Source organism: Micromys minutus (assembly GCF_963924665.1).
Source record: "Micromys minutus genome assembly, chromosome: 20".
NCBI lineage: Eukaryota > Metazoa > Chordata > Mammalia > Rodentia > Muridae > Micromys > Micromys minutus.
The window spans coordinates 35,682,089-35,707,737 of NC_137955.1; positions in this window are offsets into that span (position 1 = coordinate 35,682,089).

Sequence of the window (25,649 nt, forward strand, 5' to 3'; positions counted from 1 at the left end):
CAAAATAAACCCTTGCAAGATTCCTAACCATACTACATTTTCAGAAGAAAATGAACATTTTATATTTATGAATTAAAAATATACAAAACAGTTCTGTCTACTTCTAATGAGCTTCAAACATTACTTATCTAAAATCATTTTCTAAACTGCAATGATACCTGTTCTGTGAATGAATCTTAAGTGCTAACTGCAGAGCAGTGACTATGTTACACTTTCCTCAATTAAAGGAAAGCTAATGGAAATAAATTTTTACTACTGTTTTTGTTAAACCATCAACTATGTGTTCTAGGTTGGCCTCTAACATTCTGTTGTCACCAGGAATATCTTTGAATTCTTCATACTCTTTATTTATCTTATATTCCATATTCTCTTATATTCTAGAATATGTAAGGTGGTGTGTACCACCAAACATAATTTGTGCATGACAGGTGTCCAAACTCAAATCCATATGCAAGCTAGGCATTCCTATACCAACTCTGCTGTATATTCAACTCCAAAATAACTACCTTCCTTATTCATATGCATGTGTATAAAGGATACATATATATATATATATATATATATATATATATATATATATATATATATGTGTGTGTGTGTGTGTGTGTACATACATGTGGAATCTAGGAGATAACTAATTCAGATAAAACACTGAACAATATAGTTTACCTCCTTGGAGACAACATCTCTCCTTGGCCTTGAACTTGAAAATAAGGCAGACTTGATAGTTAGTCAACAGGAGGCTTCCTCTTTCTTAGTCTTCCCAGCATTGAAATCACAAAGATAACACCATATGGGCAAGTTAATTTTAATGTAAGTTCTGCAGACAGAATATGGTTTTGCCTGCTTGCAAACAAGTACTTTATTGACTGCGACCTGACTGTAGTCCCCTTTAACATTTTAAAATAAAGATCAATTGCACATAAGTTTTGAGATCTCATGACTAATTCATGTTATCAGACTTCCCCACAAAATATAAACAGGCTCTGTGGAGTAAAGAGAGATAGGGGAAAGAGAAAAGAAGGAAGGATGATTCTTTAAATTTCTACATTCTGTCCCAGAGAGCCAAGGCACTTTCCACCAAATATGAGGCTTGAGTCCAATCTTTGGTCACCACATTTGGAAAGAGAATAAAAAGTCATTAAGTTGTGTTTGCCTTCAAAACAAACTGTGGCTTATGAATGAATGTAAGCATGAAAACCCCATTTAACATGTATAAACACACAAACAAAAATAAAATAGATTACAGATATAAAGAGTTTAGAGAGATAGTAGATGACTGTAGATACATGCTAGAAGAAGGAGAGACTAATGGTAGACAGATTTAAACATAGAAGGAAAGATGGATAGATGACAGATAGATGGTAGACAGGTATTTGGTATAATAAATATAGTAAAGTCACTAATATTGCACAGAAATTCCTGAATATCTTTAAAATATTGTTTCTACTTTATCAGCAAGAGATATGTATAGATTATGTAAATTAAGTTACAATTATTATGTGTAAAAGTGTTTGTTAGTTTGTGTTATGGTCACTCTGTGTAGGCATTGCACTAGAGGGTCAAAAGAATGTACTAGATACCCTGCAAATAGAGTTAGAAGTTGTTTTTTTTTTTTTTTAAGATTTGATAGTGTGAATTAAGATCTTACTAGTTACAATGATCATAAAGTACATGTAAAACAGGATGTAACCTGGAATTACTCAAAGTTTTCTTGGTGTGTAAGGAGTAAACATAACGGTTTTTTTTTTTTTTTTCCTTTTTTTGAACTTCACACAGTCTGTGAGTTGTTTCTGGAGTGTTAAGAGCTTTCTGGGGTTAGTATCCAATTATCAGTGACTGTATATTATGACTATTCTTTTGTGACTGGGTTATCTCACTGAGGATGATATTCTCTAGATGCATCCATTTTCTTAAGAATTTCATAAAGTCATTGTTTCTGATAGCTGAGTAGTGTTAATTGTGTTAATGTACCACAATTTTTGTATCCATTTATATACTGAAAGACATTTGGGATATTTCCATCTTCAGGCTACTATAAATAGAGCTGCTATGATCATTGTGCTGCATGTGTCTTTGTTGTATGTTGGGGTATCTCTGGGGTAAATGCCCAGAAGTGGAATAACTGGGTCTTCAGATAGAACTATGTCCAGATTTCTGAGGAATCGCCAGACTGACTTCCAGAGTAGTTGGACAAGTTTACAACCCCACCAAAGGTGAAGAACTGTTCCTCGTTATCCACATCCTTGCCAGCATCTGCTGTCATCTGAATTTGTGATCTTAGCCAATCAGATTGGTGTGAGGTGGAAACCAGGGTTCTTTTCATTTGCTATGATGGCTAATGATGTTGAGCTCTTCCTTAGATGCTTCTCAGCCATTAGATATTCCTCAATTGAGAACTTTTTGTTTAGTTCTGTATCCCATTTTTTAATAGGGTTGTTTGGTTCTCTGGTGTCTAGCTTCTTGAGTTCTTTGTATACCTTGGATATTAGGCCTCTATCTGATGTGGGGTTGGTAAAGATCTTCTCCCACTCTGTTGGCTGCCGATTTGTTTTCTTGACAGTATCCCTAGCCTTACAGAAACTTTGAAATCTCATTAAGTCCCATTTGTTAATCTTTGACCTTAGATCACAAGCCATTGGTGTTCTGTTCAGGAAATTTTCCCCTGTGCCTATGTGTTCTAAGGTTTCTCCTACTTTCTCATCTAATAGTTTCAGTGTACCTGGTTTAATGTGGACATCTTGATCTATTTGCACTTGAGCTTTGTACAAGAAGATAAGAAAGGGTCTATTTTCATTCTTCTGCATGCTGAGTGCCAGTAGGACCAACACCATTTGTTGAATAGGCTGTCCTTTTTCCATTGAATGCTTACAGACCCTTTGATAAAAATCAGGCGACCATATATGTGAGGGCTCATTTCTGGATCTTCTATTATATTCAATAGAGATATATGCCTATCACTGTATAAGTACCATGGGAATTTTAGAACAATTTTCTTGTAATATAGCTTGAGGTCAGTGATTGTGATTCCCATAGATATCTTCCTGTTGTTGAGGATAGATTTTGCTATTCTAGGTCTTTTGTTATTCCTGAATAAATTACACATTGCTCTTTCCAACTCAATGAAGAATTGGGTTGGTATTTTGATGGGGACTGCATTGAATCTGTATATTGCTTTTGGTAGGATAGTCATTTTTACAATGTTGATCCTTCCAATCCCTGAGCCTGGGAGATCTTTCCATTTTCTGACATCTTCCTGGATTTCCTTCTTTAGAGGTTTAAAGTCCTTGTCATACAGTTCCTTCACTTGCTTAGTTAGAGTCACACCAAGGTATTTCATATTATTTGTGCTTATTGTGAAGGGTATCTTTTCCCTAATTTCTTTCTCCACATGTTTTACCTTTTGTAGAGGAAGACTACTTATTTGTTTGAGTTTATTTTATATTCACAGATGTTGCAGAATTTGTTTATCAGCTTAGGAGTTCTCTGGTGGTATGTGTGGGGTCACTTAAGTACACTATCATGTCATCTGCAAATAGTGATGATTTATTTCTTCCTTTCCAATTTGTATTTCTTTGATTTCCTTTTGCTGTCTAATTGCTCCAGCCAGGACTTCTAGTACTATGCTGAATATATAGGTGGAGAGTAGGCAGCCTTCTTGAGTCCCTGATTTTAGTTGGATTGCTTCAAGTTTCCCACTGTTAAATCTGATGTTGGCTGTAGGTTTACTGCATATTGCTTTTATTATGTTTATGTATGGGCCTTGGATTCCTGTTCTTTCTAAGACTTTTAACATGAAGGGGTGTTCATTTTTGTCAAATGCTTTCTCAGCATCTACTGAGATGATCATGTTTGTTTTTTTTTTTTTTTTTTAAAGTTTGTTTATATGGTCTATTACATTGACGTATTTCCTTATATTAAACCAACCCTGCATCCCAGGGATCAAGCCTCCTTAGTCATGGTGAATGATCGTTTTAATGTGTACTCGGATTTGGTTTGCACGGATTTTGTTGAGTATTTTTGCATCAATATTCATAAGTGAGATTGGTCTGAAGTTTTCTTTCCTTGTAGTGTCTTTGTGTGGTTTAGGAACAAAGGTTATTGTAATCTCACAAATGTGTTAGGTAATGTTCCATCTGATACTATTTTGTGGAATAGTTTGGAGAGTATTAGTATTATGTTGTCAATAAATGTCTGATAATATTATGCATTGAACCCATCTGGACCTGGGCTTTTTTTGGTTGTGAGGCTTTTGATGACTGCTTTTATTTCTTTAGGTGTTATGGGACTATTTAGATGGTTTACCTGGTTTTGTTTAACTTTAGTATCTGGTATCTCTCTAGGAATTAACCCATTTCCTCCAGAATTTCCAGCTTCGTTGAGTATAGGTTTTTGTAGTAGGATCTGATGATTTCTTGAATTTCCTCAGTTTCTGTCATTATTTCTCCACTTTCATTTCTGATTTTGTTAATTTTGATACTCTCACTTTGCCCTCTATTTAGTCTGGCTAAGTGTTTATCAATCTTGTTAATTTTCTCAAAGAACCAGCTTTTGGTTTTGTGGATTCTTTGAATGGTTATTTTCGTTTCTATTTGGTCTATTTCTGCCCTTTGTTTGATTATTTCTTCTCCTCTACTCCTCTTGGGTTTATTTGGTTTCTTTTTTTCTAGAGCTGTCAGCTTTGCTGTCAATTTGCTGTTGTATGCTCTTTCCAGTTTCTTTTTGGTAGTGCTCAGAGCTACCAGTTTCCTCTCAATACTGCTTTCATTGCATCCAATAGGTTTGGGTATGTTGTGCTTTTGTGTTCATCTAATTCTGGAAGATCCTCAATTTCTTTCTTTATTTTTTCTTTGACCTTGCTCTCCTTTAATAGATCATTGTTTAGTTTTCATGTGTGTATGGACTTTTGTTGTCTTTGTTGTTATTAAAAACCAGCCTTAGACCATGGTGATCTGAAAGGATGCATGGAGGTATTTCAATCTTCTTATATCTATTGAGGCTCATTTTGTGACCAATTATGTGGTCAGTTTTCTAGAAGGTGCCTTGAGGTGCTGAGAAGAAGGTATATTCTTTTGTTTTAGAATGATATATTTTGTAGATATCTATTAATTCCAGTTGGTTCATAACCTCTGCTAGTTTTACAGTGTCCATCTTCAGTCTTTGTTTCCATGATCTGTCCATTGGTGAGAGTGGGATATTGAGGTCTCCCACTATTATTGTGTGGGGTGCAATGTTTTTTTTTTTTTGAACCTTAGTAGTGTTTCTTTTATGAATATTGTTGCTTTTGTATTTGTAGCATATTTGTTAAGGATTGAGAGTTCCTCCTGACAAATTTTCCCTGTAATGAGTAAAAAGTGACCTTCCTTATCTTTTTTCATAACTTTTGGATGAAAATCTACTTTATTCGATATTAGAATGGCCACTTCAGCTTGCTTCTTGGGGCTGTTTGCTTGGAAGTTTTTTTTCACAACCTTTTACTCTGTGATAGTGTCTGTCTTTGTCTCTGAGATGAGTTTCCTTTAAGCAGCAAAATGTTGGGTTTTGTTTACATATCCAGTCTTATAGCCTATATATACCTTTTTTGGAGGAATTGAGTCCATTTATATTAACAGATAGCAAGGAATATTAGTTGTTGTTTCCTGCTATTTTTGTTTTGGAGGTTGAATTGAGCCTGTATGTCTTTCTTCTTTTGTTTTTCTTGCTTAGGAGTTTCCTTGTGTTTACTAGTACGTAGCTTCCGCGGTTGTATTGGGTTTTCAAACTATAATTCTTCGTTGTGCAGGGTTTGTGGTCAGATATTGTGTAAATCCAGTTTTGTCTTAGAATATCTTAGTCTCTCCATCTATGGTGATTGATAGTTTTGCTGGGTATAGCATCTTGCGCTGACACTTTTGCTCTCTTAGGGTCTTCATGATGTCTGTCCAGGCTCTTCTAAGTTTCATAGACTCTGTTGAGAAGTCGGGTATGATTCTGCTTCGTCTGCCTTTATATGTTACATGATCTTTTTCCCTTACTGCTTTTAGTATTCTTTCTTTGCTTTGGGCACTTGGCCTTTTGACTGTTATGTGTCAGGAGAAATTTTTTTTCTGGTCTAAACTATTTGAATTTCTGTAGGCTTCTTTTATGCTCATGGTCTTCTCATTCTTAAGGTTAAAGGGGATTTCTTCTACAATTTTTTGATGATATTAAATGTGCCTCTTAGTTGATATTCTATTCCTATTATCCTTAGATTTGGTCTTCCTATTGTGTCCTGGATCTCCTGGACATGTTGGCTAGGAGCTTTTTGGTTTTTGCATCTTCTCTGTCTGTTTTGTCTGTTTTCAAACTTGTCTTCAGCCCCTGAGATTTTCTCTTCCATCTCTTGTGGTCTGCTGGAAATGCTTGCATCTGTGACTCTTGATTTCTTTTTTCGGATTTCTACCTCTAGGGTTGTCTCTTTTATTGTTTTCTTTATTGTGTCCATTTCCATTTTAAATTCCTTCTTCATTCCTTCATCTCTTTATTTCTGTTTTCCTGTAGTTATTTGAGTTTTTTGAGTGTTTTTCTTGTTTCCTCTTTAAAAGCTTCTAATTCTTTATGCTTTTCCTCCCGTTCTTCTTTATGGATCTTTATCATCACCATAAGGTATGATTTTGGGTCTGAGTCTTCTTTTTCTGGAGTGTTTTGCATTCTGCTGTTTGCTGTGAAGGGAGAGATGTGTTCTGGTGTTTCCAGGTTGTCATGGTTTCCCTGGGGTATGTTCTTTTGCTTTCCTCTTGTCATCTTGTTTTCTGTGTTTATAAGTGGTCTTGCCAGTGATTGGTTCTTGCCTCTCTCTTGTACCTGGCTTGTTTCCCTGGATCTTCTGCTCCCTGGCTACTCTTATAGCTTTCTCACCAGGCCTGTGTCCCAGGATCTTGGCTGTTTATGCTGGCTGATGATCTGAGCACCTCTCTGCACCCAAAGGCCTCTGGGTGTGAACAGCCAAATGCTGGGTTACTGGTTCCCTCAACCAAGCAAGGGGGCACACTTTTCGTGTGGTACAGGCAGAGATCTCCCTGTACCCCTGCTACTTGGAATGCCTTCTCTCCAGGCCTGTGTCCCTGGATCTTTGCTGTTACTGCCAGGGGATGGTCTGAGTTCCTGTTCTGCACTCAAAGGTCTCTGGCTGGGAACAGCCCAATGCTGGGTTACTGGTTCCCTGAAATCAATCGCGGGGAGGGGGTGCGCACTTACTGTGAGCTTGGCAAAGATCTCTCTGCACCTTGGCTACTCGGAATGCCTTCTCTCCAGGCCTGTTTCCCTGGATCTCAACTGTTCCTTGTGGTGGATCAGTTAGATTGGTTTTAAGTGCTATTCATTTGGTTTCTCAAAACAGAATCTATGCCCTCTAAAAAGAGATATGTGGAAATAGAGAGGTATTTACACATCCAAATATAATTGTTTTAATTCATAATAATTTAAGAAATAATATAAAAATATGCATGTATAGAGATAGAAAATATTTATCTCTACGTACCAAATAAAGTTATTAAAATTTCATTAATAACCACATATTTTTAATCAAGTATAAATATTGGTATAGTCTGCAATATGAAAATAAAACATTAAAATTCTATCATTTGAAGGTAGTTAAATTATATACTACTCTTTGTAATTTATACCAATTCTGCTTACTCATATTCTTCCATTAAATAAGTACTTTGAACAATATTTGTTTGCCTTTTTTGTAACATGTATAATGCTTAAGGTATAATTTTATACATATCTACAGGCCTATAATTTTCTACATGTGGTTACTTATTTACTTTTCCTTTCCTGGAATTTATTATTTCATTTATCAATGTATGCAGTCAAAATATTGAAGTATTATAGCCAACATTGTCTCAAATATAATATTATACTGAGAAAAAATGTAAGTAAAGATTGATTTCTCAACATGAGTTTATATGGGACCCACATTAAATCAAATCCATCTGATTATTTATAAGAATAGAATGCTGAAGCAATAAAAGGGTAAATATTAAAGGAATCATTACAAATATTAGAACATGAAATGACAAAAATCGAAAATCCATTTCAATAAGATAAGGATATAAAGGTTTAGAGAAAGGGGAATGTTGATGAAGACACACACACACACACACACACACACACACACACACACACAATTCTAGCTTAGACTGATCTGCCTTCTTACATTTTATGACAATAATGATAAGGTTACTGAACTCTAAAAACTAATTTACTTCTAAATAAGTTACAACTCACATGAAACAGATGGGAGAGGAATTTACATTTATAAAACTTAAGTGATTATACCTTTTGGCTATTGTTTTAAATAAAGGAAGCACTTGGAGTTCATAAAATCTGCAATGTACATGTCTCATCAGATCAACTTAAAAACAAATTTAGAAGAAAAGCTAATGTAATTATTTAATTGAAAAGTGCGTATTGCCATATCCACATAAATATAATTGTGTGTGCTTATTAAATATTGATATATATATATATATATATATATATATATATATATATATATATATATATATAAATAATGGATATATATCCTTTAACATGATATACACATTACATGTACATACATGTAATATAATATACTATTACTTGTATATGATGATATACAATAAAATACATACAATTTTATACACATATGTTACATATGTACACACAGCAGGAAGAGATGATGCTCATTTGTGTGCCTTCCATTTCTACTGCTTTACTCCTACGGAAAAAGAACCATCTGTGCTCATCACCATGCTTCTTGTCCTGCCAGAAAGAACTTATTCATGGGAAAGAACTTATTCTTCATTCATTTATTTCTCCAAAATATTCTGTTACACTGTGAATAACTCCAACAATAATTTATTTTGTGTTTCTCTATAAGAGTATAATATTGCATGGTGCAAATTACAGACTTTTGAGCTAGTCAGTTTGTTCTCTCCACCTCTTCCTAGTCATGGCTGTCTGTTTTAGTTACTTTTCTGGAAGGGTCTCAGCTTTTTCATCATTCAGAGGTTATGTGAACTCTCAGGGTCTTATCACACTTAATCTTAGCTTTCTTTCAGAATGCATTGTAGTTGGGAAGACCACACCTATGAAAGCATAAAAGAAATGTTAAGATGCCAAATCAAAACTTAGCATCATAATGCACAAAATCAGGAGATAATAGGAAACTACAACAAAGGCTTACTCAAATACTCAAGATGTATGCAGCCATTATACCATCTTGTTTGTCTTAAGGATGTGTTACTTAGGTGCACAGAACTACTGTACCAGTTTGCTTTTAGTTTTCCTGACATAATTAAAAACAAACATGAAAATAATTACATTGACACTTTAAATATCTAATTGAGCATCATGTATTATGACCCTATGAGAAGTGTACATCCAGATGCTTAATTTATTCTTTTCATAAATATGTTTATATCCTCAGTGAGTAGGAAGTATAAAGTCAAAGACATATGGAGCATGCACAAATAACATTTTCAGACCCTCTTCATCTAATATTATGAAAGTATGTTTAATGTTTTCCAAGAATCTTTTGAAAGGTTTAGATGCATGCCCCTCTGCACATATAGCATTGTGTGTGTAGCATTGTGTGTGTGTATATATATATATATATATATATATATATATATATATATATATATATATATACAACATATATATACACAATATATATATGTACACAATATATATACACTATATATATATATATATATATATATATATATATATATATACACTTATAACTCTTTACACTCATTTAGTAACTACCATCTTTCAAACACCTCTGCACTTCAGAATGAATACCAGTGTACCAGTACTTACAAGCGATGATCACTATGATATTTTTCAGGCTACATGACATGTTCAGTGTATATATTTAAATTCATAAGTTGATATAACATTTTCACATGAGCCCTACAAATTTTTACGAGTAAAAATTAGTGCAGAATCTGTATTGTATTTGAGCAGCCAGCCGGGACACAATGTACCTCATGCTGGTCCATTTTGTCATTTTGCTTTTTCATGTGGCACCTGCATCTTCATCTGTTTTATTCCATTTTTATTTTAGGGAAAAAACTCTAACCATGAGCACATTTGCAGTACTCTCTGCCACAGTGCTGTAGAATTTGAAAGCTGGAAGGAACCTCAGAGATTAGCTCATTTAGCACATTAGGAATTTCTCACTGAGCTTTTGGCAGACACAAAGTAAAGTAGCTACAAAAGAAAAAAAAAATGTAACATACAAAGATTGGAGTTTTTCCCAAAAGTATATTGGAACAAAACTTTTACTCCTAAAATGTATACTCTGAGAAAAGAACATTCATAGGGCCCCAAGGCACCCTTTTTGTTCCCAAGGTTCAAGCTATGACTCCTAATAGTGTCACGTTCATGGCCATTACATCTATTTCTGAGACCTCCCACAGCCCTTATGCAAACAATCCACTGAAACTTACTGCTGGGTACTTTCCAGAGGGAGCATAAATTCACAGCTAACTCTGCACTGCCTCAGAGGTGTGTTCTTCAATAGCAACAGTAGCTACAGCTGTGTTTAAATGGAAATTCTGAGGCTGGCAGCTAAGGCATTCAATTGAAGTAGACATTTACAGAAAAAAAGTAATTGGGAATAATACATTTTAAATGTTTTAATCCATAGAAAGGATATGAATCAAGTCATTACCACCATTCCACATGGTGCTAAGTAGGCACTAGGACTGAACTGTACACAAGATAAGTAGTTTACAAGTGAACTGAAAAAGAGCAGAGCCATTTTCTCTGGATCACGTCTAATTTCATATAAGTCAGTTGAGGGTAGTTTCTTAGCATCAAGTAAAATCTAATATATAGGGCTATTTTTTAAATTTATATGACGTTTCTCTAATTTAGAAATTGCTCTAGATGGCGTTTAAAGTTTTTTTTTTTTCTTTTAACTCTTGAAGTATTTTCAGTATAATACAGTATTTAACACTGATGAAGATTTAAAATCAATATTGGTATTTCCTTCATGGGAATCAAGGCAAAAAATAATTGAAATAGCAATCACAGCCATTGCTTCATGTTTCTTTCACAGCTGAAGTTTATTAATCACTTAAACTTCATTACCTAAGACTGATACAACTCTGGAAGGTTTTGAGTAAGTCATAGGGTTGCTAGTACATATATGATATACGGGAGTAATAATAATTATTACTTTCCAACCCTTCTCAGACAAATAATTAAGAATTAAGATTACATTTTGACTGGAGGTTAATCTTTTCTGTTTAATATTTTTATCAGGTAACCATTCTCATGAACTTATTTATTTTTAGAGTGGCATACAGTGATGTCTATGAATTGTACCTCTTTTAGATAGGACATGTGAATGTATATTCACTGGATAAAATTATATATATCATATGTGTGGGAACCCAAATTCTGGAGCCAAGTTGCATATATGTTAAAAGGACAGTCATGGTCCTCTTCTAAACTGTGAATAGATGCCATTTTTATCTTAACCTCACATAGCAGAAAGAAGGCATCTCTGGGAGCTTTGAAACTAACACCTCAGCACAACATGCCACATGTCCAAGTGTGGCTATGGAAACTAAACACAGGTACATGAGCACACACACACACACACACACACACACACACACACACACAGATGGATAGATAGATAGATAGATAGATAGATAGATAGATAGATAGATAGATACAGACAGACAGACAGACAGACAGACAGAGAGAAACAGAGAAACAGAGAGATGAAACAAGAAGTAATTCAGTACTTAACACCTTGAATACTAAAATATAATCTTATTCCTTTGCCTTTCTATGAATTAATTTGTAATGTGTATGTAATTAGTAAATGTATTTGTTTACAATTTTACACATATGGGAGTGTAAATGCAGAAATATCGTACAGATCAAAGGATAATTTGTAGGAGACAGTTCTCTCTTTCCACGATATGAGTTCCAAGTATAAAACTCAAAAGTTAGCCTTGGTAGTAAATGTTTTCTCCCATAAAGTCATCTTGTTAACCCAATACAGAGTAAAGGTAAAGTCTTTAGTTTCTTTCTCAAACAAAACAAAACAAAAACACAAAGAAAAAGTGATAAATTTATTAAGTCTGTTTGTGTGTAAGATTAATTAGTTGGTATATATCAGAATAAATAGCCCTGTTTTAACATTTTCTATAGTAATTTAGTATTAAAATATGTTAAGTGTATTGTTAATTAATTTATCATGTCTCTAGACCAAAACTTAAACAAATACATAAACAGCAATGATTGCTTCATTGGAGCTTTTTATATTGCTTTCTCTTGTCCTCACAGATAAGGCTTCTATTGCTTAGGATGCTAATTTACTATCTCATGATTTGTTAGAGAATATTTACAGTTAAAAACCAATTTGGGCTTCATATGAACTGTGTAAAAAGTGAAATCCTCAGACCTTCTTACAAAAACAAACAATTTGGTTTTGAATAACAGATCTTAAACTTTATTCTCAAAGTAATAGTATTTAAATTATTTTTGAACTTTTTACGACTATAATTACATAATTTGTCCCTTCAAAGAATTTTCCCCCTTTCAAGACTTCCTATTTAACCTTCTTTTCTTCTTCAAATTTTGACTTAGTTTTTATTAATTGTCACTACATACATAGATTTATAAGTGGTTGTGCATAGATATTTGATAGATAGTTAGAGGATAGATAAAACATACATGAAAGACTGTAGATATATTACAAATGATGATAGATAGATAGATAGATAGATAGATAGATAGATAGATACATACATACATACATACATACATACATACATACATACATACATGGATGGGTAGATAGATGATAGACAGACAGATAGGATAAATATATTTCTACATTCATAAGTATAGACTACATGATTTGTATAATGTCATTTGTATGTGTTTTTTTTTTTTTCACCATTTCGTATTTGATAATCAGTTGATGTAAGCATCCCTATGAATCCCAACATTTGCACTCAGAATTCTATGGTTATCTAAGGATCCTTCTCTCAGCTTGAGAGCTCATAAGCTTGCCTCAACCCAATGGCATGTCTAATACTGTTGTGTTTTCCCTGTTCATGTTGAGGCAGTCATATTGAGATTTTATGAGTGTATATTCAGAAACTCCTAAGAGATATATCACAGAGAATTGCCAGTCCATCTGGCTCTTATAATCTTTCTGTTTCTCTTCTAGAATATTCCATCAACATTTTTTTGGAAAGAATTCTGTAATAGTGCCCTTTGATTGCAGTTTTAGTTATTTTGAATAACCTTTAACACTTGTAAAGAGAAATATTACCTTAAATCTTGAACTATATTTAGAAGTATACTACTTATGACTTAAGAGAATTTTTTTCAGTTTTGTAATCAACTTTTTTTCTCTTCAAAACAGCATTTATAATCCTGTGCTGTCCATTTTGACAACCATAACCATATCTGACTATGATTTATTTTACATTCTTATTAGGAAGTGTCATTGTTCTGACTCTGAGAGAATGGAACAAAATGGGAGACACATTTGGAATGTAAATAAATAAATATAATAAATACAAATAAATATACATTAAGCAAGTAATTTTAAAAAACAAAATTGTATTAATGTAAGGAAACCCTCTAGTGAATTGAAACTCAGCATATTACCCTGACAAAGATGTATAACAGCAACAAAGAATGAGAATGAAACTAGTGGAAGATAGGAGTGTAACACTAAATATACTTTTTTTTTCTGTTTCTTTTGTTTTATCTTTGTTTTAATTGGATAGTCTCTGTATTTACATTTTAAATGTTATCCCCTTTGTCCCTACTGCCATACCTGCTCCCCCTCCCCTTGCTTCCATGAAAGTGCTCTCTTTTCCATCTACCCTTTCCAACTCAGCACCTTGCCTTCCCCCTATGCTAGATAAACACACCTTGACTGGACCAAAGGCCTCTTCTTCCAGTGATGTCAGACAATGCCATCCTCTGCTACATATACCACTGGCGCCATGGATCTCCCAATGTTTGCTCATTGCTTGGTGTTTTTCTCCCTGGGAATTCTGTAAGGTTTGTTTGGTTGATAATGTTGTTCTTCCTATAGGGTTGCAGACCCTTTGTGTTCCTTCAGTCCTTTCTCTAGCACTTTCATTGGGGACCCTGTATTCAATAACATGATTAGCCGCAAGTATCCTCAACTGTGTCTCTATGACTCACAGAGGCTCCGAGGTGGCATCCATATCTGGCTCCTGCCAGTAAACATTTCTTGGCATGAGCAATAGTGCTTGGGTTTGCTTGATGCATATGAGGTAGATCCCCAGGTGAGGCAGTCTCTGAATGATCTTTTCTTCAAACCATGCTCCTCTATTTGTCACTGTATTTCCTCCTGTGAGTACTTTGTTCTACCTCCTAAGAAAGAATGAGGCATCCACATTCTGGCCTTCCTTGTTTTTGAGCTTCATAAGGTCTGTGAATTGTTTCTTTGTTATTCAGAGCTTTTTGGGCTAGTATCCACATATCAGTGAGTGCATACCATCTGTGTTCTTTTGTGACTGGGTTACCTCACTAAGGATAATATTCTCTAGTTCTATCCATTTGCCTTGGAATTCATAAAGTCATTGTTTCTTTAGCTGTGGAAATGTATACTAATTTTTGTATACATTCATCTACTGAAGAACATCTGGGTTATTTTGTGTTACTGAATATTATAAATAAGACAGTTATGAACACGGGGGAGCATGTGTCTGTGTTATATGTTGGAGAGCCTTAAAGGTATATGCCCAGGAATGGAATAGCTGGGTTTTCAGGTAGTACTATGTCTGATTTTCTGAGGAACTACTGAAATTTTCTGATTTCCAGAGTGGTTGTATCAGTTTACAACCCCACCAACAGTGGAGGAGTGTTCCTCTTTCTCCGTATCCTCACCAGCATCTAATTCCTTCATACCTCCCTTCTCCCACATATCCAGTGCTTCTTTATTTTCCCTTGAAAAAAATGGACATAGGCATATTTGTATATTATTACACAGAAATATATCAGAACATTTCTTATTATTACTGATGGACAAGAATGAAGACAGCTTGTCTCTCAGAATAACATGTTAATTAGTAATCCATTGAATGAGCCAGACAAGACTGCATACAGTAGATACCAGTCTTCTTGCAAAAGGGCAAATAAAATTAGGTTGAATAAATGTATGTCTTAATTATAATATATAAATATATCAAATTTTATGAGACTAAATGTAATCACTAAAATAAAACACAGAGAAAACGTCTTTTAAATAGAATATGAGACAACCCTCTACTTTTAGAACGATGATTTAGAGAAGACTCTGAGAGAGCTGAGAAGAAATAATGGTGTTGAAGGGTGGATGAAGATTTGTGGAAACCAGGAGAGCAGTGACAACAAAAGGCCTGTAGATTCTGGAAGAGAAAAATAATCTTTAATGTCAATATGTAAATATGTTAGTAAAGAAAGGAATGGGGATGGTTATTAGAATAAGACTTGAAATAATCATTATAGTTGAAGTATTATATATATATATATAATTATATATATATTTATTTAATTCAAAGCAATGACATGGGAAAAATCAAGGAAATACTTCATTCATTGAGAAACTTAGACATGAGAAGTTGACTTCTGTAGATTAAGAAATTTATTAGTAAATAGGAGGTTCTAGTGTCTTAGATCCTAATAGTGATCCAGAGACTACTCTCTCAAAAATTGACATTTTGATCAGCAGGCAGCAGATGTCTACAACAGTATTCTGAAATCGGGAGTTTTTAGTGACAATGAGGATACAGCATTCAGAAGTACATGGATTCATTTACTTTAAATCAAAATGATTATGAGTATTACATGTGAGTTATATTAAAAATTACACAAAATACAATGCTCAGCAGAATGAAAGCTTTAGTTTCAATATTTTCTCTTTGCTACTCTTTCTTATTTTGTTTTGTTTTAACAGATTTTGTCTCTTAGTTGTCGGTTTGCCTGTGGTGTGAATTGTCTAGGACTGTTTTGCCCTCTGCAACTGTATACTTAATAGCTTGACCTTGGTCTCAGGCTACATTGTGAGCTGCCTATGTCGTTTCTCTGCTGCCCTTCTACCCCCTATGCAGAAGTTAAAGAGACATTTGATAGGTCTCAATATGTATGGCGTTTGCAAAGCTTCATGGAGTGAAAGTCCATTGCTCTTAATAGGTTTACTTCCCAGGGTAGTTCTACTTTTTTCTACTTCAAATACATTGACCCCCTAATCTTTTTCAGCATGGAGAGCCAAAGATAATATGCCAGCTATAAATATATTCAAACAAACCAGGCTACTTATTTTCAGAGAAAGCCTGCTGTTCTCTTCCTACCACCTCTATTAGGAAGACAAAAATGTGATTTAGGTCATTCTTCATTCACAACTAAATCAGAGAGATTAAAAATGTTTCAAAGAAACGTTAGGGGGTTATTTTTAAAAGTCCAATCCTAAAAATCCCAAACGGTTTTGAGGTCTTTTAAAGCATTTGAGCCTAATTTTTAATACCAAAGTGATCTATACAAATTGCATCAGCTTAAATTCACTGAGAAATGTTCTTAATTTTATTAAGCTATAACATAATACCCATGGTTTACCTCACAAGGATCAAAGAGATAATGCTTATTGAATTATAGTGAATGGCCTTAACTATCTCATGCAATAAATTATTTTTCAGAAAAATTTGAAATGAAGCTACATCTTGAACACTTTTAGAAATGTTCAAAATCACAATGTATGTTATTAAAAATATTTTTCTTTACATATGCCCTATCTGGTCACTATCACTGTGTTTGATTTTATACCTGCATCAAACAACAACTTTTATTTTGTACTTGTAGTTTGTTGGGTTTTTTTTTTTTTCTGTTATCAAGCAGACATGAGACAAGAAATCACTCCCTTGACATTCATTTACTATCACATTTATGATTAAGCCATACCTTAGACATGTTGTTTCATCTAACACAGATGAACAAGGATCTTCTCCTAACAACAAACAGAATTTCTGTGGAAGGGACCATAGCTTATTGGCCAGCATATCCGAATCCTCATCACAATCCTAAGTATCCCATCCTTTCTGTTCTCCTTCCCCATGTTGAAACATGCATTGTGACCTAGTGCTTACCCTACCTCTTTTACTCTCTGTACTTTTATTCCAGTATTTCACCTGTACTTCTAGTCACATTTGGATGTCTGCTTCAAAAGATAGGTGATCTTAAAATTGAGCTTCAGAAAACAGCCAAATTTAAGACAATGAACCGTAATTTACTTCTGGATTGAAGTGCACCTAGAAAGTCAGACTATCATTAAATATTCTTAATGTTACTTGTACACATGTTAATTTTTAGCAAAATGTAATGACCCCACTGTTAAAAAGTTGGCAGGTATGAAACAATGAAATGAACAAATAGAAAGGATACATGTTAAATATTCTGGATAATTTGAAAAATTGTATATTACAAAAGCAAATTGGTGTTGAAAAGCAAGAGAATGAGAGAAAACAATATTAAACTCCTAACTGTCAAATCATGTAGTCAAATGGACAAATTACACAATTTTGGGATAAACATTCTTTATTGATGAAGCATGAACAGAGTTCTGCGTAAATTCATAATCATACATAGAACATGAGGACAGAGGTAAACTCTGAAGAAAACCAATTGTTATTCTTGTCTTCTATAACAAACAATTTTTATCATGTAATTGCTATTTCTGCTTGCTCACAAAGATGCTTTGATACACAGTGTAATGTGTAGCTATTTCTTTAACCAAAAGGAATCATGGTCAGCCACAGCAGACCAGTTAGAAATGATCAGGTTTTTATTGTGAGCATCAACAAACTGAAATGTGATATGCAGCTATATTGAAAATTCTCTGAACAGTTTTGAAACCTATTAATTATAAGAGGTTGCCTAGTTTGCACAGTCAATCTCATTAAAAGATTATACTTTTCACTGGCAGACAGACTTTCCACCCAAGAAAAAGTTTAGCCTAATATGAACCTTCTCTCAATCTTCTTTTAACTTCCTATCCAACAACGAGGATTAACTCACAGCATACAACCCCAACTGACTTTGCATGTTTAGAGATTGGCAGCTATCTGAAGATGGCATCAAGAATAGCTGGCAAATATATGTCTCGTAAAAACAACACAGAGTTATCTGTGAAACTAGAATTAGATGATGCATCACCAGGAAAGCTACTGAAATATAAGAATGTTTCTATGTGATGGATCTAACCTATTTCCTTGTTCATGTTTAGAGGTATGCAGTACATGATTGTGAATGTTAAGTACAGTGGATAAACCTTACTTGGCTCCAGAATCTAATTTTAAGATGGGTACAGTGCTTCAGAGTAAGGAGGCAGAATTAACACAATGTTTTATCTAGAAATAAAATATCAGAGGGGATAATTCTATAGGATGGAGTATAGACAACTCATGGAGATCCAGTTGAGAGCAGTACTTAATTGACGCAACAATTCAGTTGCATTTATTATCCCTAGAGCACAGCTGAGAATAGAAGAAGCAACAAAGACATCCAGACTAGCCTATATTATTATCCCTAAAATTAGTGTGCCCCAAAGTATACCCGATGGCATTGTCTAGTGAATTGAATGTGGAAGTTGAGGATGCTTGTCTCTCACAATATTGAGCAGGTATTAAGGAGAATATAAAATCTCTATGCGTGTACAACTTACACAAATATTATTTACCACATAAAGTACAAAAAGAGGTAAGATTGATACACGTGATGAGAAAGTTTGTTATTCCTTCAAGGAGTCATATTCTCTGGCTTATTTCAGACACCTTGGAATAATTGTTTATTTTGCAATTTCCTGCCAAAAGAGTACTTTGTGAAATACACCCCCAAAACACTGTAAATGTAAATGTATTATGTTATTATTGTTTAAAACATACACCAACCTCTCCTATCATGCATTTTTTCCAATATCTATATAAATTTTAAATTAAAATTAGCATTTGGAGAGGACAATCATTTCTAGAATCATCTTTTTAGATAGACATTTTTTACTAACCACGAATGAGCAGGGTTCTGTGTAAAATCATATCATACATAGAACATGAGGTCAGAGGTACTCTAAACAAAACCTATTGTCATTCTTGTCTTCTATAAAAAAAAAACAGTTCTCATTATGTAATTGCCATTTCTTCTAGCTCCTAGTATACCTAGTAATAAACTTCTGTAATGGTTTTACTAACATAAACTGCTACACAGTTCTTACACTCGCGTATGCACACACAGATACACTCACACACACACACACACACACACACACACACATACTTTAAATACCCTTAAAAGACGTGGGATTAAGAATGCTTTCTGTAACAAAAAAACTGCTCTCACCTAAAAAACAGAATTTATAGGCACAATAAATGTCCCTTCAAATAGGTGGTCAAGTTAGTCCAATTGAATCCCCAAACCATATAGTTTGTATATATAAAACTTGATTGCCTCTTAGAATTTGATGGTCAGTCCTGTGACTATTAATCTGTATCATAAATAATTTTGTGTTCTCAGTTAATAGTCAAACATTTTCTATTATGTAAGACGTAGTATGGGAGGGATTATACAATCCTGTGATCATTCTCAAGGCTTGATTTAATTTATACTAATGTGCCCTCTAATTTAGCAGATTATCACTGATTTACCAAATAGTTATTATAGCTTCATATCTTAGGTAAATCAATATTCAGATTCATAGTATACACCTATTCATATTATAAATATTATTTTAATTTCCTAAAGAAGAGTAGATCATAAAAAATTCAAATAGTCAAAAAATAAACAAAATTATTTGTTAACAGATTTGTCTTAGAGCTATATAATATCTCTCCCATGTATCATAAGAGACTCAGAGCATTTTTGGACTACCTGTAAATCTTTTGAAACATCAAATATTTTTATTATGTCATTGGACAGATTACAATGAATGTTTCTAGACATATGGAGTACAGCAGACAGTAACAGTTATTCAGAGAATAGAAGCTAAGATCCCTTAAAGTTCAGGACATTGAAAGACCCTCTAGAATGTACCTGAGAGCTGAAAGGTGAGAGACTCTCAGGACTCAAATGAGGAAACCCTAGATGAAATGCCCAACAGTGGAGAGAAGGGAATTGCAGGGTCTATTTCCAGTAGAAAGTCAGGGCCTCAAGTGGAAGGATAGGTTTGCCATCCCACTGGGTGGGGGAAACAATTATGACCCAGAATTTTTACTATCTAAAGATATTTAAGAAACAAAAATGGAGAAGAAACTAATGGAAAGGAGGTCCAGTGAATGACCAGAATTGGGATCTAGCTCAAGGCATGGCTCCAAGGTCTGACACTATTACTGATTGCTACTACTGCTTACAGATAGAAGCCTAGCATGAATACCTTCCTAGAGGACTAAGCAGCAACTAAATGAGTCTTATGCAGATATTTACACCCAACAAATAGAGTGAAGTGAGGAACCCTTGTAGCTGAATTGGGGAAAGGCTGGAAGAAGTTGAGGAGGAAGGTGACCTTGTAGGAATAACATCAGTTTCAACTAACCTGGACTTCTGAGATCTCTTAGACACTGAGCCACCAATCAGTTAGCACACACCAGCTAGTCCAATGCCCCTGACACATATACAGCAGAGGACTGCCTAGTATAGCCTCTGAGAGTAGAGAGACTTGAGGCTCCAGAGAGTAAGGAGGTCTAGCGGGGTTGGGGTAGGGTAGGAGGTGCGGACATCCTCTTAGAGACAAGGGTGAAGAGGAATGGAATGAGGAACTGTAGAAGGGCAGGTAAGAACTGGACTTAATCAATCAATCAATCAATCAATCAATAAAAACAACAAGATTGAGAATAAAGTTAAGGCCATTTTTTTCATTGAAATGTCTCCCTCTTAATAAGCACATATTTTGTGGAATGTGTTCAAAACATTCTTACACAGGGCCCTTATGGTTCTAAACTCAGTATTTTAATAAAGTAAAAGAAGAAGAAAAGCTGCATGCCTGTGCAATGCCAGGGCTCATACCTATATTAAATCCAGTGAGAGTTCCACTCAAAATTTTTCACATATAACCAAATTCGTTAAGTTAAAAATGCATAGGCCATTTCAGTCTAACCTCAACTTTTATAGTCTCCATAGAATGTGAGTTATTTTGGAGCCATGAGCAATCCTATTCTCTGTATATAATTCTGGGGTCCCTGGTTTTCTGATGGCATCCTTGGAATCATGGGAAGTTCAAGATGTAGAATAAAATAGAAAACAAAACCTGAGAACTTCACAGACACTTTGCAGGTTTACAGGAGCAGGAGAGGATCCTATCCAAATCACAGTTTTAAAGAAGAAATAATGAGAATTTGGGGTATCAAGGTTTGAACTACAATGTGTTTAAGATAATTCCCTAAAATAATGGAGTCTATTTCATGATAGTCAACACCCAATGACCATGGGACTTGTCCTGGAATACTTTATTTTCCCAATAAATATTTTTGGACAAAACCATTTTCTTTTGTCTGTCATTATCAGCGTTATATTACTGCGTGAAGAGATACAATGACCCCAGAAACTCTTATACAGTAAAACATTTATTTTGGGGTTTACTTACATTTTCAGAGGTTTAGTTCATTATCCTCATAGTGGGAAACATGACAGCATCTAGGCTGGCATGGTTGCTGAAAGTCCTACATCTGAATCAGAAGGCATCACTGGAACTGAGAACAACTGGGTCTGACTTATGTTTCTGGAACCTCAAAGATAGCACCAGTGTCACTCTTCTTTCCACAAGTCAACATCTACTCAACAAGGACATATACCCCAATCGCTCTTGAATGGTACCACTCACTGAATACTAAGCATTTAAATATACAAATCTGTGGGGGCATTCTAATTCAATCACCATACAAATCTGTGGGGGCATTCTAATTCAATCACCATACAAATCTGTGGGGGCATTCTAATTCAATCACCATACAAATCTGTGGGGACATTCTAATTCAATCACCATACAAATCTGTGGGGGCATTCTAATTCAATCACCATACAAATCTGTGGGGGCATTCTAATTCAATCACCACACTATTGCAAGAGATACCAATTGCAAGTAGCTTCTTGATAATTGTTGTGACCTGGTGTATATGTCTCCTTTCCAGTGGTGGAATTTTGTTAACCCTGCACTGGTGCAGGTGTTGTACATGCTGTTATAGAATATCCTGTAGCAAATGTTCTCACCCATGCAAATGTAGCAGAATGTGCTCCATTGATTTTTTTTTAGTTATTTGGCTGTTGCTCACACACTTCTGCATAAGAAGGAGAAATATTAGTTTTAATGGATTTTTAAATTAATTCTTTCGTATGTATATCCCAAATGTTAACCTCCCTCCCTGTGTTCTTTACTGTACCCCACTCTCTTCACCTTTTAGAGAGTCCTCCCCTCTCATCTACATGGAGAAAATCAAACTTCCCTGGGGCATCCAGTTTTCACAAGATACATTCTCTCCCATTGAAGCCTGCCAGGATCTTCATTCCAGTCCCTGTATTCTCTTTGGTTGGTAGCTTAGTTTCTAGAAGCTCCCTGAACAATGGGTTAGTTGAGACTATTGATCTTCCTGTGGAGTTCCCATTCCCTTCAGCTCCTTCAAGCCTTCCCCTAACTTTTCCAAAGAGATTGAAGCCACAGTCCAATGGTTGAATGTAAGTATCTGTATCTGTCTCTGTCACCTTTTGGTAAAGCCTTTCAGAAGCTATCCTTGCTAGGATCCTGTCTGCAAGCACAGCAGAACATCATTAATAGTGCTGGGTCTATTCTAGTGCTTGTTCAAAAAATGTGTGAATTTTAAGGAAATACATTTTTTAGTATAGAAAATGTAGACATACATAGATATCATCTCTCCATCATAAATGAAGAACACATGAAACAATTATAATATTCAATGCAGATGGAAACTGTGGACTGTTGTTCATTCAAGAACTAAAATCATGACAAGAGTTAAATTATATTTTTTCATGTTGAATGACTCTCAGCATGGATAAATCTTCCTATAAGAATGTAAGTTAGTTGTGATTCTTTGAGATCCTTATAAGTCTTAAATGAGACACAAGTTCACTGTTATGGGAAAGATTTGTACAGTCCATTCAATAGATGCGTAAAATTTTATGGAGGCTAATCACTCTTGTTTCTTCACTAATATGAGCAATCATCTTGCTTTCTGCTTACTGTGTATTAGTATTCTATACATTTTTTGGAAATGTGTATTATTCAAAGAAAAAACATTTAAAAATACTTAGATGATTTTAAAATTCAAAAATTATTGGAGCAATCATTTTTTATAGTTATGTGGAAATAATCCCGCTTATATATTATTTGAATGTCGAAAAATTAAAAAATATATAATTCTCTTATACTTGTTGTTAGGGGAAGGATGAAGAGAGTGGGGGGCATATGGCCCATGGAGGTGCAGAGAGGCCTGAGGGCAAGGGAGATGCCTCTGGGGGGTCCATGTTGGAAATCCCTTCCCTGAGGGACCAGCCACACAACAGTATAGTACAGAATAGAGTTTATTTAGGTCATGGGAGAGTTAAGAGGGTGGTAGAAGCAGAGAGAGAGAGAGAAGTAGAGGAGTAGAGGCCGACCATGAGCACGTGGGAGAGAGGGGGAAGGGAAAGGGAAGTGGAGGGGTAGGAGTGGGAGAGCAAGGCTGCAAGAGCACAAGAGCAAGAGAGGCCAAGAGAGAGAGGAGGGGTCAAGCAGCTCCTTTTATAGTGTCAGGTCACTGGGGCGGAGCATACCTGGCCACTGCTGGGTAATTGAGGGGTGGGGTATACCTGGCTGTTACTAGGTAACTGAGAGGTAGGGTTTACAGAATCCCAACACTTGTCTTCTACATGCCTATCATATTCTATTTGGATTTATAATGGTTAATGTAAACCATAAGCCTATACTGAGGATCTATTATCTATTATTGAATGTCTAGATTAAATTGCAAAAAATAGCTTTTATGAATACAAAACCTAAATGAGAATAAAAAATACCAATGATTAAACTGGTCAATGAAATCACTATAAAAATAACTCAGTAGGACATAGCTCTCTCTCTCTCTCTCTCTCTCTCTCTCTCTCTCTCTCTCTCTCTCTCTTTCTCTCTTTCTCTCTCTCTCTCACACCACACACAATGGTATTCACAAATATATACAGCAGGAAAATTAAATAATTTCTTTAAATTTGAAGCTTATTAGATAACCTGTCAACACAAAAAAATCTATAGTAATGCTAATGTTTTGAGAACCTATGCTTTATGGAAATGTCACAGCATCTGGTAGACTTGCCCTGACATGAATTAAAATTGATTTTTATGGTAATATTTACAGTTTACTGCTCACAGAACATTTCACTTTCATGGAAAATTACCTAATGTGTACTTCTTTTCTTTAATTTAATATATTTTTTTACTGACTCACTTTATATTTCTCTCAGTGACCCTTCCCTGCTCACCCCATCACAATCTTTTTCCCATCCCCTCTCATAATTCTCTGTGCTTGTGGGAGTCCTTCTGAGGATTCTCCCACCATTGCACTTCAAGTCTCTGGGAAGCTAGGCACTTCCACTCCCTTCAGGAGTTGACTTAAGAGGAAATTCTGTTTAAACCGCAAGACAAGCATATAGTATGTGTCTCATCTTGATGAAATCAGAACATAAAATATTTTTTCTTTTCTTTTTTTTTAATTGGATAGTTTCTTTACATTGTCATATAGAACACCTACCATGGAGTAAACCTTCAAATAAAAACATAAAGTCAAGCAGTTCCCTAGAATCCAGGGTCAAGAATTTATATGGAAAATATGCTAGACAAAGGCTGGTTAGATGTTTAGAATAGAGATGTACCTATCCTCCAAGCTGATAATCCGTGTTTGATTCTGGAAGTGGCTATAAAATGATCTCCAAATGTGCTTAACACAGTCACACACACACACACACACACACACACAGTCACACACACACACACACACACACACACACACACACACAAATGTTGAGGTAAGTATTAAAAAGTGCCTTCACCTTTTATCCCGCAATTTGCTGCTTCCTGCGCAGGGCCATCTGGCACTACTGGAATTTCTAACTTGGTGTTCCTTGATGCTTCTAAGAATTCAGGGATGAGTCACTCTACTGGCCTGTCTGCTTCTGTCCCTTTTCAATAATAAAACAATGAACCATGTAAGTATATTCTTTTATTAAAATATTTTACAAAATTTTTATAACATATGAACCCTTGCACTGGTCCATGTACTTTTTGTTATATTTTCATTCAAATTACCAAGGTGGCATGCTAACTAAATATATAACTGAGATTTAAATTTAGAGATGAATTACTTTTTTGACATTATGTTTCAAATGTTATGGCTTCAAATCTTTAGATAAACCTAGTTATACCCTACGAGGTCTGGATAGATAGTTCAGTTCATAAAGTGCTTGCTATGGAAGCATAGAAACCTACACTTGATACCCAGAAATAATGTGAAGGAGATGGTTATGGACCCAAGTGATTTAATCTCAACCCTAAGAGGGGAGTAAGGCACACACTTGTTGCTCCCTGAATTCGAATCAAATGAAATGAGCCCATTCTAAAAGAC